General features: G+C 42.6%; 1 protein-coding gene across 5 annotated transcripts in view; it reads right to left on the bottom strand.

Moving 5' to 3' along the window:
- Positions 1–15,200, bottom strand: part of dlgap2b (discs, large (Drosophila) homolog-associated protein 2b) — a 128,551-nt gene that overhangs the window by 111,560 nt on the left and 1,791 nt on the right. The window lies entirely within an intron of this gene.

Below are 15,200 nucleotides of genomic sequence, written 5' to 3'. Positions count from 1 at the left end.
CTAAACAGTTATGTGTATCTGAACCTAAACTTGGCAGAAAAAGAAGTATGTTGATCCTGAAGGCAGTATCAACTAGAGGTGTTAAACTTACTACTTCTTCATTGAGTATAAGAAGAGGCAAGAAAGGCCAATGCATCCATTTACCGTGAAGCAATTTCACATACTTTGCATCATCATTTTGAAGCCACACAGCAGCAGAGACAGAGACTGAAAATTGCTGAACTGATAAGCAGCATGCAGCTACATTATAAAAAAACAAAAAAGACGTATGAGCCAACCCTTAAAGTGATGAAGATGAAAAGTCACGTTGGCAAATCAGAGGACAGGTTCCAAAAACCCCCAAAAACAAATAACAGCTTTTTTTTTGTTCATAGATTTTGTTGATCAGATTTTACACCAGAAGGCTAGACTGTGTACTAAATTACACGATCAAAGCTTTTTTACTTTTTGCCTCACACAAACACTGACTTGTCATGTTCAGGACTGTAAAACACATTCAGTGACACTTTCAAAAATTAATGCAAGAACAAGATGAAAGATTTATCACTTTGCCTTTATGTATTTATGCTTTATCATGCATTTTAAATTTCCTCATACTGCCAATAGTCGACATTCAGCCTACCAGTAAAACTATGACTGTAGTTCGTTTTTTGTCTAGGCCTTATGATGGCTAGGTGACTTGTTGAATTATTTATGTGGACCAAAATGAATGTAAGAATGCTAACATGCTCTTTCTAAAAAGAACATGACAGTTAGATTTAAGTTTGCAAAGTTATATAAAATTCCAAGACTTCTGGAACAATGTCCTTTGGACAGACAAGACCAAACATGAGCTGTCTGGCAATAGTGCACAATGCTTAGTTTGGAGAAAATCAAGTGCAGCACATCAGCACAAATACCTCATTGCAACTGTCAAGAGAAAAGGTGCTGAGGAGGTGATCATTTCGGCTTGTTTTGCAGCTGCTGGACCTGAGCAACTTGTTTTTGAGTCAACCATGAATTCCTCTCTGTACCGAAGTATTCTAGAGCAAAACGTGACCCCTGTCCGTCTGCCAGCTAAAACTTGTTTGGAACTGGGTCATGCAACGGGACAGCAATCCCAAGCACAGCAGCAGATCTCCAGCAGAATGGTTGAAAAAGTAAAGAATGAAGGTGCTGCAATGGTGCAGACAAAGTCCAGACAAATGCCCCCAAACCTCAATGAACTGAGGTAATGCTGTATAGAAGAGTGGGCCTAAATTCGATATGAGAGACTGATAAAATCGTAGAGAAAACAATTACTTTACATTATTGCTCCTAAAAGTGATTCTACAAGCTACGGAATGTAGTTAGTTTTTCACAGAACTACACAGAGTGCTAAGAAAAAATTCCCTTTTCACTTGGCTGTATATCTGGCCCTTAAACTCACCACATCTGACATCATCTGACATTGGGAAATCCCCCTTTCCCAAATTTGACCTTTACTGAAATAGAACTCGACATCCCTGGCCTACATGAAACCTTTGCTCCCCATTGTCTTCTTCTGCACAAAGCAAGCTCTGGATGGTCCCATTTAAAACAAGTCAAAACTAATTTTGAATTCAGAATTCTTTGAAGTAAAAGAATATCATGTCAGCTGTAACACGTGTGGAAACCAGGTGAACTGGAAACATTACATGTATAGAAGAAGAATAAATATTGACAAATTCTGGATCCAAATGTCGTGCAGTCGGCCAAGAAACCGTGGCTGAAAGAGAAAGAGACGTGAAAATGTCCGTCTAAAATCCATCATGGAGCAGAGCAAACTGAAGCTTTTGGAAAAGCCCTCACAGTTCCCCTGATCTGAACACCATTAAAACTGTGTGGGTAAATCTTAAACATATTGTGCCTGCAAGACAGCCTAAAATAGCTCAGAACTGAAAGTGCTCGGCAGAGAAGAGTAGGAGAAAACTCCTAAATCAAGAATTTAGAAAAAAAAAATCTTTCCAGGCTACAAAAAGCCTTTGCAATACAAAAAAAAAAAAAAGGAGACTTCAGAGGATGTTTCAACACTCCAAATATGAATGACCAACCGGTGTCAGCAGTCAAGAGCACTGTTAAACCGATTATGGTTGAAATGATTGAAAAATCAGTCTTCCCATCCAGGTGTTTGTTTCCTAACTCAAAAACCCCCGATGTCAAAATTCATGGAAATTTTTGGTCTTCAAAAAAGACTCCGAATCATTTTTGTAATCACATGAGAACTGATTTAACAACGCTGTTGGGTCAAAAGTCAAAATTCTACATGAAACTCAAGAATCTCCACATTTAATAGTTTAATTTCCTTGAAATCTGACTAAAGTTGTAAAAGAGGTCTACATAGGATTAATTTTAATGTTTTGACCGCCTGACCTGAATCTGTAATTCAGTCTTGCATAACAGTATCATTATCAAGCAGGATTAGAAATTTCGTGAGCACATCCATGCTCTCAGAGTGCTAAACCCTGAGTTTTATACTTTGTGGTAAAGTACTTTTTCACTTTCATGTCACTAGGGTCAATCTAAAATGCCAATGCCACAGTGAGAAGTTAGTTACTTTAGCTTAGTGCAAAGGCAGTAAATGGGAAAACTTCTAGTGTGGCTCTGTCCAGCAGTAACAAAGTAAACCTAACAGCATCTGTGAAGCCCGCTAATGTACGGAACTGAAAATTTTCTGATGTTGGGAAAGGCTGAGACAAATTGGCAGGAGGCCGGTATAACTATTACATGTCCAGCCCAGGGAACAGTCAGTTTTTATGTGTTGGTTCCAGTCCTTATGCTCAGCTAAGCCAATAGACTGTGAGCTTCATCTGTACATTTGCTGTTAAGACATTATAGTGATCAATCTTCTACTTACTCATAACCAAGAGCCAAAAAACCATTAACCAAAATGTCAAAGTACTCCTTCTACCATCAAGAAGTAACTGGCAGAGACTGTCCAAGACTTTCATATTCACATGTGTAATTTACATTATAGCCTCTGGGGGCTGCTGGTGGAGCTTGACATTCTTATTATGGCTAAATGAAGCATTTCAGGATGCTAGTGTATCTCCTGGAGAATCAAAAGGAGGGGGAAAAGCCGCTTGGGAGCTGAGAGAAGCTCAGACTCTGCTCCTTTGGGATCCTCCCAATGCCACGCATGACAAACGGCCAGCCAGACACCTCGCTACACCAGAAAGCAACCTGATTCATCCTGCACAGCTGTCGGAGTGCGCCGACAGGTTTATCTCTGTGTACAGTGTGTGAGAAATGAGAGCTTATTGCGAGAGAGCACATAATATGTACAGATTGTGCACATGTGTGTGACTACAGATGTCCGCACAGGATGTTTCATGGTGCCAAATGCAGCGATGAAAGATTTGATTCTGCATCCAAAAATAAATTAGCAATAAATGCACATGTATTTTTATCCAAAACAGGTTTTCTGCAGGACACTGTGAGAGGTTTTAGCTCGCAAACACACAGACACGCACACACAGAGTCCTGATGCTCTGTCTCACAGCAGAATGCAGGTTTTGGACACATTGCTGCAGAATCACCTGGTCTCCATCTCTTATTATGATATTACAAAGACACTGTGTTTGAAAGGTGAATGCGATGAAGCCTTGTTTGGTCACTTCCAGGTTCGGGCTTTGCAGAGTAAGACCTAGCATGTTACTGAGAGACTGAAGACTTGCACCATTCAGCTGTTGGCCAGCAGTTTTTCCAAATCAAAGAGTGATGGAGTAAATTCTCCTCCACCCCCCTCCTGTCCTCTTCCACCCTCCTGTCAGTACCCTAATTCCCCCTTTCAGTGCTTTCTTCATCTGAAATTCATCCCCATCCATGAAAAACGGGGGATTAAGACATGCAGAAAATGACGAGATTTTTTTCCCTCTCTATCGCCAAACTGTATCCATAAAAATGATTACATAATGATCAACTATTGGTACCACTGAAAAAGACAGTCTGTCAGTTATGCTGAAGCCACAGATTCTACTGACATTTGTGGCCATAAGGAGATCGATAGAAAGCTTTTTGGCCACACTGTAAAGATGATAATCCCCCTGTTACCCATCGAGAAGGCTCTGGTTGAAGAGCAATCCCTGCCACCCTGTTGGATTCTGTCACACACACACACACACACACACACACACACACACACACACACACACACACACACACACACACACACATATGAATGCACACACACCTGCATGGATCCCTGTGACTGCTGAGGGGAAGAGGTGCTTTTCCTAAAACCTGAAGACAAATGTATTTGTCTTTGAGAGCCTCGTTTGATTTCTTTTCTGTCCGATCTGATGTGATAACTTCTCATCTACCTGTTAAATTCACACTCTCACTCGGGGCTGGAACAGTTCCACAGAAAACGTCTCGAGAAAAAGCAAAACAAAAAAAACCAAAAGGAAAACATTGGGCAAGAAACATTTCTCTGGATGAGTCTCAGTCTTCTTACCTAGTAGTGAGTCTATGTTCCGGAGACATTTGAGCACATATGCGGCGCGTCTTCACACGATGACAGGGAAGCGGCGGACAGTCGGGCAGAGGTGTGTCACATCTGAGAACGGAGGGGGGGACAGCAGGATTTCTCCTCTGCTTTTCTGATCCTTTCTTATCTCTTTCCAAAGCCCTCAGAGGAATGGAGCAGTGACATAGGAGGAAGAAGAGGAGGAGGAGGAGGAAAAAGAGGAGGTGGTGGAGGAGGAAGAGGATGAGGAGGTGGAAAAGGAGAAGGAGGAAAAGGAGGAGGAGAGGGAAGGCTGAGGAGGGAGCAGTCTGCCGGGCTGGGCTGCTGTGGATCACCTGGAGCAGTGCTGGGCTCCGCATTTACTCCTCCACTGCAGCAGTGCGAGGCAGAGGCGCGAGCTGCATGTTGCTTCCACAGATCACCACAAAACAAGGACACGGAGTCTCCATCTGCTGGATTCAGGATTCTGCAGCTCTGTTGCTCCACGCGTTGCTATCCCCATCAGCATTCACACTCATGCTGTCCCTCTTCCCCTCTGGGTATCTGTCTGCGTTTCTCTGTTTTATGGTTTTGCTTCACTCTCCTTTTCCCTCTGAAAGGGCTTTATATCGGTTCACAAATGCCATGATATCAAGCTCTCAGCTTCCCAGGTCTGTGTCCTCGCATGGACTGGTGCATGTGGTCACACGTCTGGTACTCTTGGTAATAAAATGCCAAGCTCAATAAAGCCGCAGCCAACCTCACGCTCTCCCTGCGATGACATCACTCTTCCGACCAAAAAGGAGGGAGTCGTTTCCTGGTCTTGCCGGGGCCCTGCATACGTCATGAAGATCAGACACGTTTCTCATGCCATGTGCAGGTGTTCAGTTGGCATCCCCTCCATTGAGAAAGTTAGAGGGAAGCGAACAGGCTGCAGAGAGGTACACGCCAAAACTAAAGGTTTCACTTCAGGCCAACGCGACACCAGCTCCGACCAAATTACCTCAGCCTCACACATTTCAAAGTCCTGACTTCACCTCTGTTCCGAACTGAAGCTGCACATTCTGAAAACCAGCAGAGCACTTCGTCTCCAAGTTCAGCCGCCCTCACATTCCCCTCACGTCCTCCCTCCTTCGCCAGCCTTTTCTCTGTCCTACAGCACAGTGTAGCTTCAAAGGTTGAGAGACAATCTTAGAGATGAATAAATCCAGACTGAGCAAGGATGAGCTTGATTTTAGGCCCAACTAAAGACTGATTTGTATTCTCAAGAGCAGAGCTGCCGCTCAAGATAAACATGATCGCACAATGCATATGAAAAATTACATGTAAGCAGCAGTGCAGATAGAAAAAAAGGCAAGCTTAATACACAAAGATGTAAAACCCTAATTATGAGCTCAATCAAAAATGCTGTGATAAAAAGTTTTCCATGTGTGTGCAGACTGACAGCAACTCAAACAAGGCTGAATCTGGCCACATGCTTATTACAGTATATTTAGAAATGTTAGATGTTAAGTATTCCAACACGCTCAAGTTACGAAACCTGTGGTTTTATTCATAAAATCAAATTGAAACAGATTAGTGTTTGCCAAATCAGTGTGTACACAAAGACCTAAATTAGCTACAATTACAGGGAACCCTTAGATGAAACAAACTGAGCAATATGAAAGTAAATCTAACGAGGAATGTTCCCTGCATTATAACGCACCCCAAACTTTTAGCTTTTACCCCCGAGGTTAATGCTGCAAACCAGCAAAAGCCATAAAACTTAATTCATCAGGTTGATAAAGTCATAAGTTTGCTTCTAAAAGCATTAAACACTTTTTCCTGTGGTGATTTCACCCCAACTGTAAGGAACTGCTGCTTTAGTTAAATGATTATTACAGCTTGTAGATGACTTATAAAAGAGAGACACAGTAACACATTTGCACTAACAAATTTACTCATGCATATGGGATTATGCTTACACAGAAAACACTCACTGTCTGCACTGGATTGTGGGAATGGACGGTTTTTGAAATACACCAGCAGTCATGTCAAAGCAGTAGTCGGGCATTTTATCAAAGTAAACAGTCCCACCTAGTGGTTTAATCCCGTTCTGACTCACAGAACTAAAAGAGACACGTTAAATGTTCAACATGCTCATTTTTAAAGCACGAGCTCTTTGTCTGACCAGAAGTCATAAACAGCATCACTGCCCACGATGCGTCCCTTGCTTGCTTTACATTCCTTAAAACGATGTGGTGCGCACAGTCATTAACAGTCTGCCTCAACCTTGAAAAAATGATGACCAAGGCATGATCAAGAGCCAGTTCTGCAGGTGGCTGATAAAGGAAGAAAAAGACGAAACAAAAAAGGTTTTAAATCCTTTAACAGTTCTTTAAGTTACGCACATCAAACGGAGGCAGAGATGTCCTCGAATCTGTACTCCTTTCATCACAAGCTTTTGTGCTGACAAAGCCTGTAACATCACAGCAAGATCCTACACATGATTAACTCGCAGATAATCTCTGATGTGTGGCTGTGCTGAAACTCCGCTGTCAGCTCATTTGTAACGTAAAAGGACTATTTGAGAAGATGGTTAACACATACCTGATCATTTTTCAAGTATTTTAAATGCAATAAAACTTCATACATTAATTTTTTTTTCTGTTTTTCTTTGTGTTTTTTTCCTATGAGAGCATTTATGATTTGAAACATTAGGAGAACACCTACTATAGCAAATTGCACCTGCGGTATTAATGAGGAAAACAAAAGGTAACGACTCCATGTAAAAGCAGTCAAACCCGACCTCAAAATGATCACTCACCGGCCGTTACACGCCAACAAACGTGCTGAACTTTTATAGTGGTGTCGTGGGAATTATGAGAACACTTTCCTTTTTATTAATATGCTGTATTTATAACCAACAATTTAAAATTCACATTGAGTAGTATTCGCACCATTTGGCATAACCAGCTGTTTAGAGCAGATGGGCATGTTTTGCGTGAAGTCTATAATAAAAAAAAAGGACCAGTACAGTTCAAAAAAGAGTAGAAATCCATCCTGGCTGACTGTTCATTTCCTAAAAACAATATGTGTAACCGTCAGGTGTGATTAAAATGAGACAAAAGGTTCCTTAACCTGTAGTATGACACTCAGTGCCTGCTGCTTTACCCTACTGACAAAGATTTAAACTTCTGTATTTAGTCCTCTCATAGAACAGACATTAGGTCGGTAAATAATTTTGTGCAGCAACTTAACTAATGTTCAAATCTTTTTTTATTATTATTGAGGTGTTGGTCCACCTGACTAATCTATAACCTGCTTCCTGCAGTTCCACCAAAAAAAAAGAAAGGTGCAGGTGCAGAATAACCAATGCTAGCACCGCACACAAAAACCACAAAGGTGTCAAAGGTACCAAGGGCCAAAAGGTGGAACCACTGCCATCAGAGGCAATGGGACAGCGTATAACTAATGGTTTAGAGATGCAGTCCCAAGATTCTGCCATGATTTTCCTACTATGAAAACTTCATGATGCTATGTCAAAATGTGGGCTTGTTCGCAAACAGAGACCAAGGTAAAACTGACACCAGCACAGCACTGATGGAAGTGTCACCTGGGTCATTCAATTAAAAATAAATAAATCAGTCAGCGTATTATCCTATATGAAGCAGTGTTAGAGCCACATTGAGAAAAATATTATTGATCTTTTTGAGAATAAAGTCAAAACAGATATCTTTGTTCCCACCATCTAAACTACTGTAACGTACCATTTGTTGTGTATGGCAGCCACATACTGACCAGTGTGGACTTGTAGCATTGTTAGTGTTGAAGCATCACAACCAAATAGGTGCTCTCTGTGTTGATCAGGCCATCTTTTCTATTCAGTCTGTGAGAGCAGCCGTGACCACGGCCAGAGGAACTGTACTCACACGCCATCTAATTTATTCTTTGTCTATAATCTATAAATATACTCAAACTCATTTCTTCAGTATGATCTTCTTTCTCTCACTGTGAAAAATAAATAATTTCATCTTGGCCTTTGGCTTCAAACGCATCAAAGGAAGGGGTAGTGACAGTATTTGAAATTTGTGCTGATGTGAGCCAACATTTGATCATCTGCAATACCAAAAAAAACAAAATCCAAGAGAAAGGCAGAGGACCCCTGGAGTGCTTTTTCCTTGGATGGTGCTCTGTGCCTGACCTCTGCCGACTTAAGGAGTCGTGCAGAGTTTAGCTAATTAACAACCAGCTCCTTTTTGCTCCATCTTCAAATTCTCAGCGCCTCCCCCACACTATCCAGGGTTTGCTGGTTGTCTTTACCTCCTGCCTCTTCTTTTTAAGGACCTTGGTGCATATGCAGTTGGCTCAAGCGCATGTCACATACAGACGCATGGTCAGGAGCCCTTGGTGTTTTATTTTTCATGATGTAAATAAATGCAACCAAAAAGCGACTGAAAATAAAACATGTAAATCAAACAAAGCTTTCAAGCAGGACATAAACCGCTGCCTGCTGGTTGCACGTCTTGGGAGGCTTGGCACATACACCAGAGGACACTTTGTGCCCATCTCTGAGACACCAGTGGCATTGACGAAATGGCAGTATTTGACGCCATGGGAATAGAATAGGTCGGCTCAGCACACAGAAAGGAAAGCAGCAATTAATCCTTGTCACTTGCGGTGACCGTTCTAACAACTGAGCTCATTTAAGAGCCATTTGAATTCAATTTTGGTTTAAAAAGTGATATTTTTACAAAAAGAAAGGATGAAATGGTTTCATGTAATGTGGAAGGTGATCCTCCTGGTGTCAAACGCACCACTTCAGTCTTTCAGTTAACTGTTTTGAGTTGATTGCGCGATCATTGCTGTTTTTAAACAGTCTCCCTTGCTCATCAGCACAATCCCCAACTGTGGTTCAGAAAAAAAAACAAGAAAGAAAACCATGGTAGACCAACTCCTGCCAACCAAGCACCAATTACCACCAGTCTTGTGAATGTAGCATAGAAAATTTCAATAAAACACGCGGATATATCTCTGTTGGTGGAACTAATGAAGTCGATATTGTGTTTCTAAACAGATGTTTCTTCCAGTCTGCTGCATTTGTAAAATGGCATCTCCTTGCTAATAAACTCACCATATAAACTTTAAGTGATAATATATCGGTTTTGTGGCAAGCAAAACAAGTCAGATCTCCATAGAGTGTGCACCAATATATTTCTATATGGTTTACTAATGGTGAGAGTAAAACCAGGGATTTTCAGTCATTCTGTACTGTGCTAGGGCTCCCACGCCAAATATTTTTATTTTCATGAAAGATGTGTTGTGGTTCACATGCTCATTTGGTTGCTGGTGCAATTTCCAGCTGGAGACACAAATCCCCTTTGAAGAATTGCTTTTAGAATGATTGAAGATGTTTGGTATTAGGTCATTGTGGGATGCAGACAGAGGTTGTATTTTACAACAGCACGCACATGTGTGCACTAGAACCACAGGACAGTTTTGGAACTAGTTAAGAACTACAGGGTGGGGCATTTATACAGGGAGTGCAGAATTATTAGGCAAATGAGTATTTTGTCCACATCATCCTCTTCATGCATGTTGTCTTACTCCAAGCTGTATAGGCTCGAAAGCCTACTACCAATTGAGCATATTAGGTGATGTGCATCTCTGTAATGAGAAGGGGTGTGGTCTAATGACATCAACACCCTATATCAGGTGTGCATAATTATTAGGCAACTTCCTTTCCTTTGGCAAAATGGGTCAAAAGAAGGACTTGACAGGCTCAGAAAAGTCAAAAATAGTGAGATATCTTGCAGAGGGATGCAGCAGTCTCAAAATTGCAAAGCTTCTGAAGCGTGATCATCGAACAATCAAGCGTTTCATTCAAAATAGTCAACAGGGTCGCAAGAAACGTGTGGAAAAACCAAGGCGCAAAATAACTGCCCATGAACTGAGAAAAGTCAAGCGTGCAGCTGCCAAGATGCCACTTGCCATCAGTTTGGCCATATTTCAGAGCTGCAACATCACTGGAGTGCCCAAAAGCACAAGGTGTGCAATACTCAGAGACATGGCCAAGGTAAGAAAGGCTGAAAGACGACCACCACTGAACAAGACACACAAGCTGAAACGTCAAGACTGGGCCAAGAAATATCTCAAGACTGGTTTTTCTAAGGTTTTATGGACTGATGAAATGAGAGTGAGTCTTGATGGGCCAGATGGATGGGCCCGTGGCTGGATTGGTAAAGGGCAGAGAGCTCCAGTCCAACTCAGACGCCAGCAAGGTGGAGGTGGAGTACTGGTTTGGGCTGGTATCATCAAAGATGAGCTTGTGGGGCCTTTTCGGGTTGAGGATGGAGTCAAGCTCAACTCCCAGTCCTACTGCCAGTTTCTGGAAGACACCTTCTTCAAGCAGTGGTACAGGAAGAAGTCTGCATCCTTCAAGAAAAACATGATTTTCATGCAGGAAAATGCTCCATCACACGCGTCCAAGTACTCCACAGCGTGGCTGGCAAGAAAGGGTATAAAAGAAGAAAAACTAATGACATGGCCTCCTTGTTCACCTGATCTGAACCCCATTGAGAACCTATGGTCCATCATCAAATGTGAGATTTACAAGGAGGGAAAACAGTACACCTCTCTGAACAGTGTCTGGGAGGCTGTGGTTGCTGCTGCACGCAATGTTGATGGTGAACAGATCAAAACACTGACAGAATCCATGGATGGCAGGCTTTTGAGTGTCCTTGCAAAGAAAGGTGGCTATATTGGTCGCTGATTTGTTTTTGTTTTGTTTTTGAATGTCAGAAATGTATATTTGTGAATGTGGAGATGTTATATTGGTTTCACTGGTAAAAATAAATAATTGAAATGGGTATATATTTGTTTTTTGTTAAGTTGCCTAATAATTATGCACAGTAATAGTCACCTGCACACACAGATATCCCCCTAAAAGAGCTAAAACTAAAAACAAACTAAAAACTACTTCCAAAAACATTCAGCTTTGATATTAATGAGTTTTTTGGGTTCATTGAGAACATGGTTGTTGTTCAATAATAAAATTATTCCTCAAAAATGCAACTTGCCTAATAATTCTGCACTCCCTGTATGGATACACTGTAATAAAATGGGAATGGTTGGTGATATTAAAGTCCTGTTTGTGGCACATTAGTAAATGTGAGGGGGCAAACTCCTCAAGATGGGTGGTGATCATGGTGGCCATTTAGAAGTCGGCCGTCTTGGATACAACTTTTGTTTTTTCAATAGGAAGAGGGCCATGTGACACATCAAACTTATTGGTAATGTCACAAGAAAAACAATGGTGTGCTTGGTTTCAACGTAACTTTATTCTTTCACGAGTTATTTACAAGTTTCTGACCAGTTATAAAATGTGTTCAATGTGCTGCCCATTGTGTTGGATTGTCAGTGCAACCCTCTTCTCCCACTCTTCCCACACTGATAGCAACACCGCAGGAGAAATGCCAGCACAGGCGTCCAGTATCCGTAGTTTCAGGTGCTGCCCATCTCGTATCTTCACACCATAGACAATTGCCTTCAGATGACCCCAAAGATAAAAGTCTAAGGGGGTCAGATCGGGAGACCTTGGGGGCCATTCAACTGGCCCACAACGACCAATCCACTTTCCAGGAAACAGTTCATCTAGGAATGCTCGGACCTGGCACCCATAATGTGGTGGTGCACCATCTTGCTGGAAAAACTCAGGGAACGTGCCAGCTTCAGTGCATAAAGAGGGAAACACATCATGTAGCAGTTTCAAATATCCAGTGGCCTTGAGGTTTCCATTGATGAAGAATGGACCCACTATCATTGTACCCCATATACCACACCAAACCATCACTTTTGTTGGTCCAACAGTCTTGGAGGGATACATCCAATGTGGGTTAGTGTCAGACCAATAGCGGTGGTTTTGTTTGTTAACTTCACCGTTCACATAAAAGTTTGCCTCATCACTGAACAGAATCTTCTGTGTGAACTGAGGGTCCTGTTTCAATTTTTGTTTTGCTCATTCTGCGAATTCTGTGCGCTGATCTGGGTCATCCTCGTTGAGATGCTAAAGTAGCTGGAGTTTGTAAGGGTGCCATTTGTGAGTAGCTAATATCCGTCGAACGACTAATGTCGCTCTCCAGTGACTGCGGCAAGTGCTACGCTGTAGGCTCTTGCTGAATGAAGCTAGGACAGCCACTGATGTTTCTTCATTAGTGACAGTTTTCTTGCGTCCACATTTTGGCAAATCCAACACTGAACCAGTTTCACGAAACTTAGCCAGCAGTTTGCTAACTGTAGCATGGGAGATGGGTGGTCTCGTAGGGTGTCTTGCATTGAAATCTGCTGCAATGACCCGGTTACTGCGTTCACCAGATATCAACACAATTTCGATCCGCTCCTCACATGTTAACCTCTTCAACATGTCAATGGCTGTGAACAAAGAGAAACTTGTAAATAACTCATGAAAGAATAAAGTTACGTTGAAACCAAGCACACCATTGTTTTTGTTGTGACATTACCAATAAGTTTGATGTGTCACATGGCCCTCTTCCTATTGAAAAAACAAAAGTTGTATCCAAGATGGCCGACTTCTAAATGGCCACCATGGTCACCACCCATCTTGAGGAGTTTGCCCGCTCACATATACTAATGTGCCACAAACAGGACTTTAATATCACCAACCATTCCCATGTTATTACGGTGTATCCATATAAATGGCCCACCCTGTATACTAATAGTAAAACAAGTAGTTAATTCACAAACTTAAACTTTGTTTTCTTGACAAAGAAGTTGGATTTAAAAAGGTCATTAAATGTTTTTCTTAATTTTCTGTCGTACATGCTGAGGACTCTCCTATTTATCAAATATTTACTTTCTATTGGTTTTATTTTCTATAAATTTAAGCTCAGTTTCCATTGTGATGCTGATGACACCCACCTCTAATTTTCTACCTTCCACTGCCCTCTGACAATCTACCTCTGTGTTTGCCTTGAAGAAAATCAAACCTTGGTTCTCCTGCGATTTTCTCAAATTGAAAACAAAAAATGCTTCATTATAAGACCTTTCAACCTCTGTTAGCTGAGATGGACCAGACAACATCCCAGGCAGAGTGCTCAGAGAATGTGCTGATCAGCTGGCAAATGTTCTCACCGACATCTTCAACATCTCTCTGAGCAGTGCCGTTGTCCCCACGTGCTTCAAGGCCACCACCATCGTCCCCGTGCCCAAGAAGTCTTCTGTGTCCTGTCTCAATGACTACCGCCCTATCGCACTTACACCCACCATCATGAAGTGCTTCGAACGGCTCGTCATGAGACACATCAAGACCCTGCTGCCCCCCTCACTGGACCCAATGCAATTTGCATACCGCCATAACCGCTCAACGGACGACGCCATCTCCACTGCACTCCATCTTGCCCTGACACACTTGGACAAGAAGGACTCACACGTCCGAATGCTGTACATAGATTTCAGCTCAGCATTTAACACGATCATCCCCCAACAACTGATCGGAAAGCTGAGCCTGTTAGGCCTGAACACCTCCCTCTGCAACTGGATCCTGGACTTTCTGACCGGAAGGCCTCAGTCAGTACGGATCGGGAACTGCACCTCCAGCACCACCACACTGAGCACTGGGGCCCCACAAGGCTGTGTGCTCAGTCCTCTGCTGTTCACACTGCTGACTCATGACTGTGTAGCAACACACAGTTCAAATCACATCATTAAATTCGCTGATGACACGACCGTGGTGGGTCTCATTAGCAAGAACGACGAGTCAGCGTACAGAGAGGAAGTGCAGAGACTAACGGACTGGTGTAAGGACAACAACCTGTCTCTGAATGTTGACAAGACAAAAGAGATGGTTGTTGACTTTAGGAGGACACGAGGCGACCACTCACCGCTGAGCATCAACGGCTCCTCTGTGGAGATCGTTGACAGCACCAAATTCCTGGGTGTACACCTGGAGAAGGACCTCGGCTGGTCCCTCAACACCAGCTCCCTGCACAAGAAAGCCCAACAGCGTCTCTTCTTTCTGAGAAGACTGAGAAAGGCCCGGCTTCCACCACCGATCCTGACCACCTTCTATAGAGGAACTATTGAGAGCATCCTGAGCGGCTGCATCACTGTCTGGTTTGGGAGCTGTGCCATATCAGACCGCAAGACCCTACAGCGGATAGTGGGAACAGCAGAGAAGATCATCGGGGTCTCTCTACCCTCTATTGAGGACATCTACACCACACGCTGCATTCGCAAAGCCACCAGCATTGTGGCTGATCGGACACACCCCTCTCACACACTCTTTACACTCCTGCCATCTGGAAAAAGGTACCGAAGCATTCGGGCACGCACATCCAGACTGTGCAACAGCTTTTTTCCACAAGCCATCCGTCTCCTCAGCAAAAAGGGACTGACTGATAAACACGCACACACACACATACACTAACATTATCACTCAGCTTAACTCAAATACCTCAAAACATTGAGACTGGACTGACTAACCAACACAAAGCGCAAACACACTGACCTACACCACCAAACCATCGCACACACCAACCTGTAAATGCTCTTTTGCACAATATTATTACTAGATATCTATATTTTTTTTTTTTTTTTTTGCACTAACTTGTCTTGTAGCACCTTGGTTCCTGGAGGAACGTTGTTTCGCCTCACTGTGTATTTTTAAACTGTATATGGTTGAAGTGACAATAAAGTTGAACTTGGAAAAAAAAAACAAACTTGGAGATGTAGTGGCAGCCAGTTGGGACTTTTCTACCTC

This window comes from Astatotilapia calliptera, chromosome 15, assembly GCF_900246225.1.
Source record: "Astatotilapia calliptera chromosome 15, fAstCal1.2, whole genome shotgun sequence".
Lineage (NCBI taxonomy): Eukaryota > Metazoa > Chordata > Actinopteri > Cichliformes > Cichlidae > Astatotilapia > Astatotilapia calliptera.
Note: the sequence above shows the minus strand (reverse complement) of the source record. Positions and strands in the feature narration are given on the sequence as shown.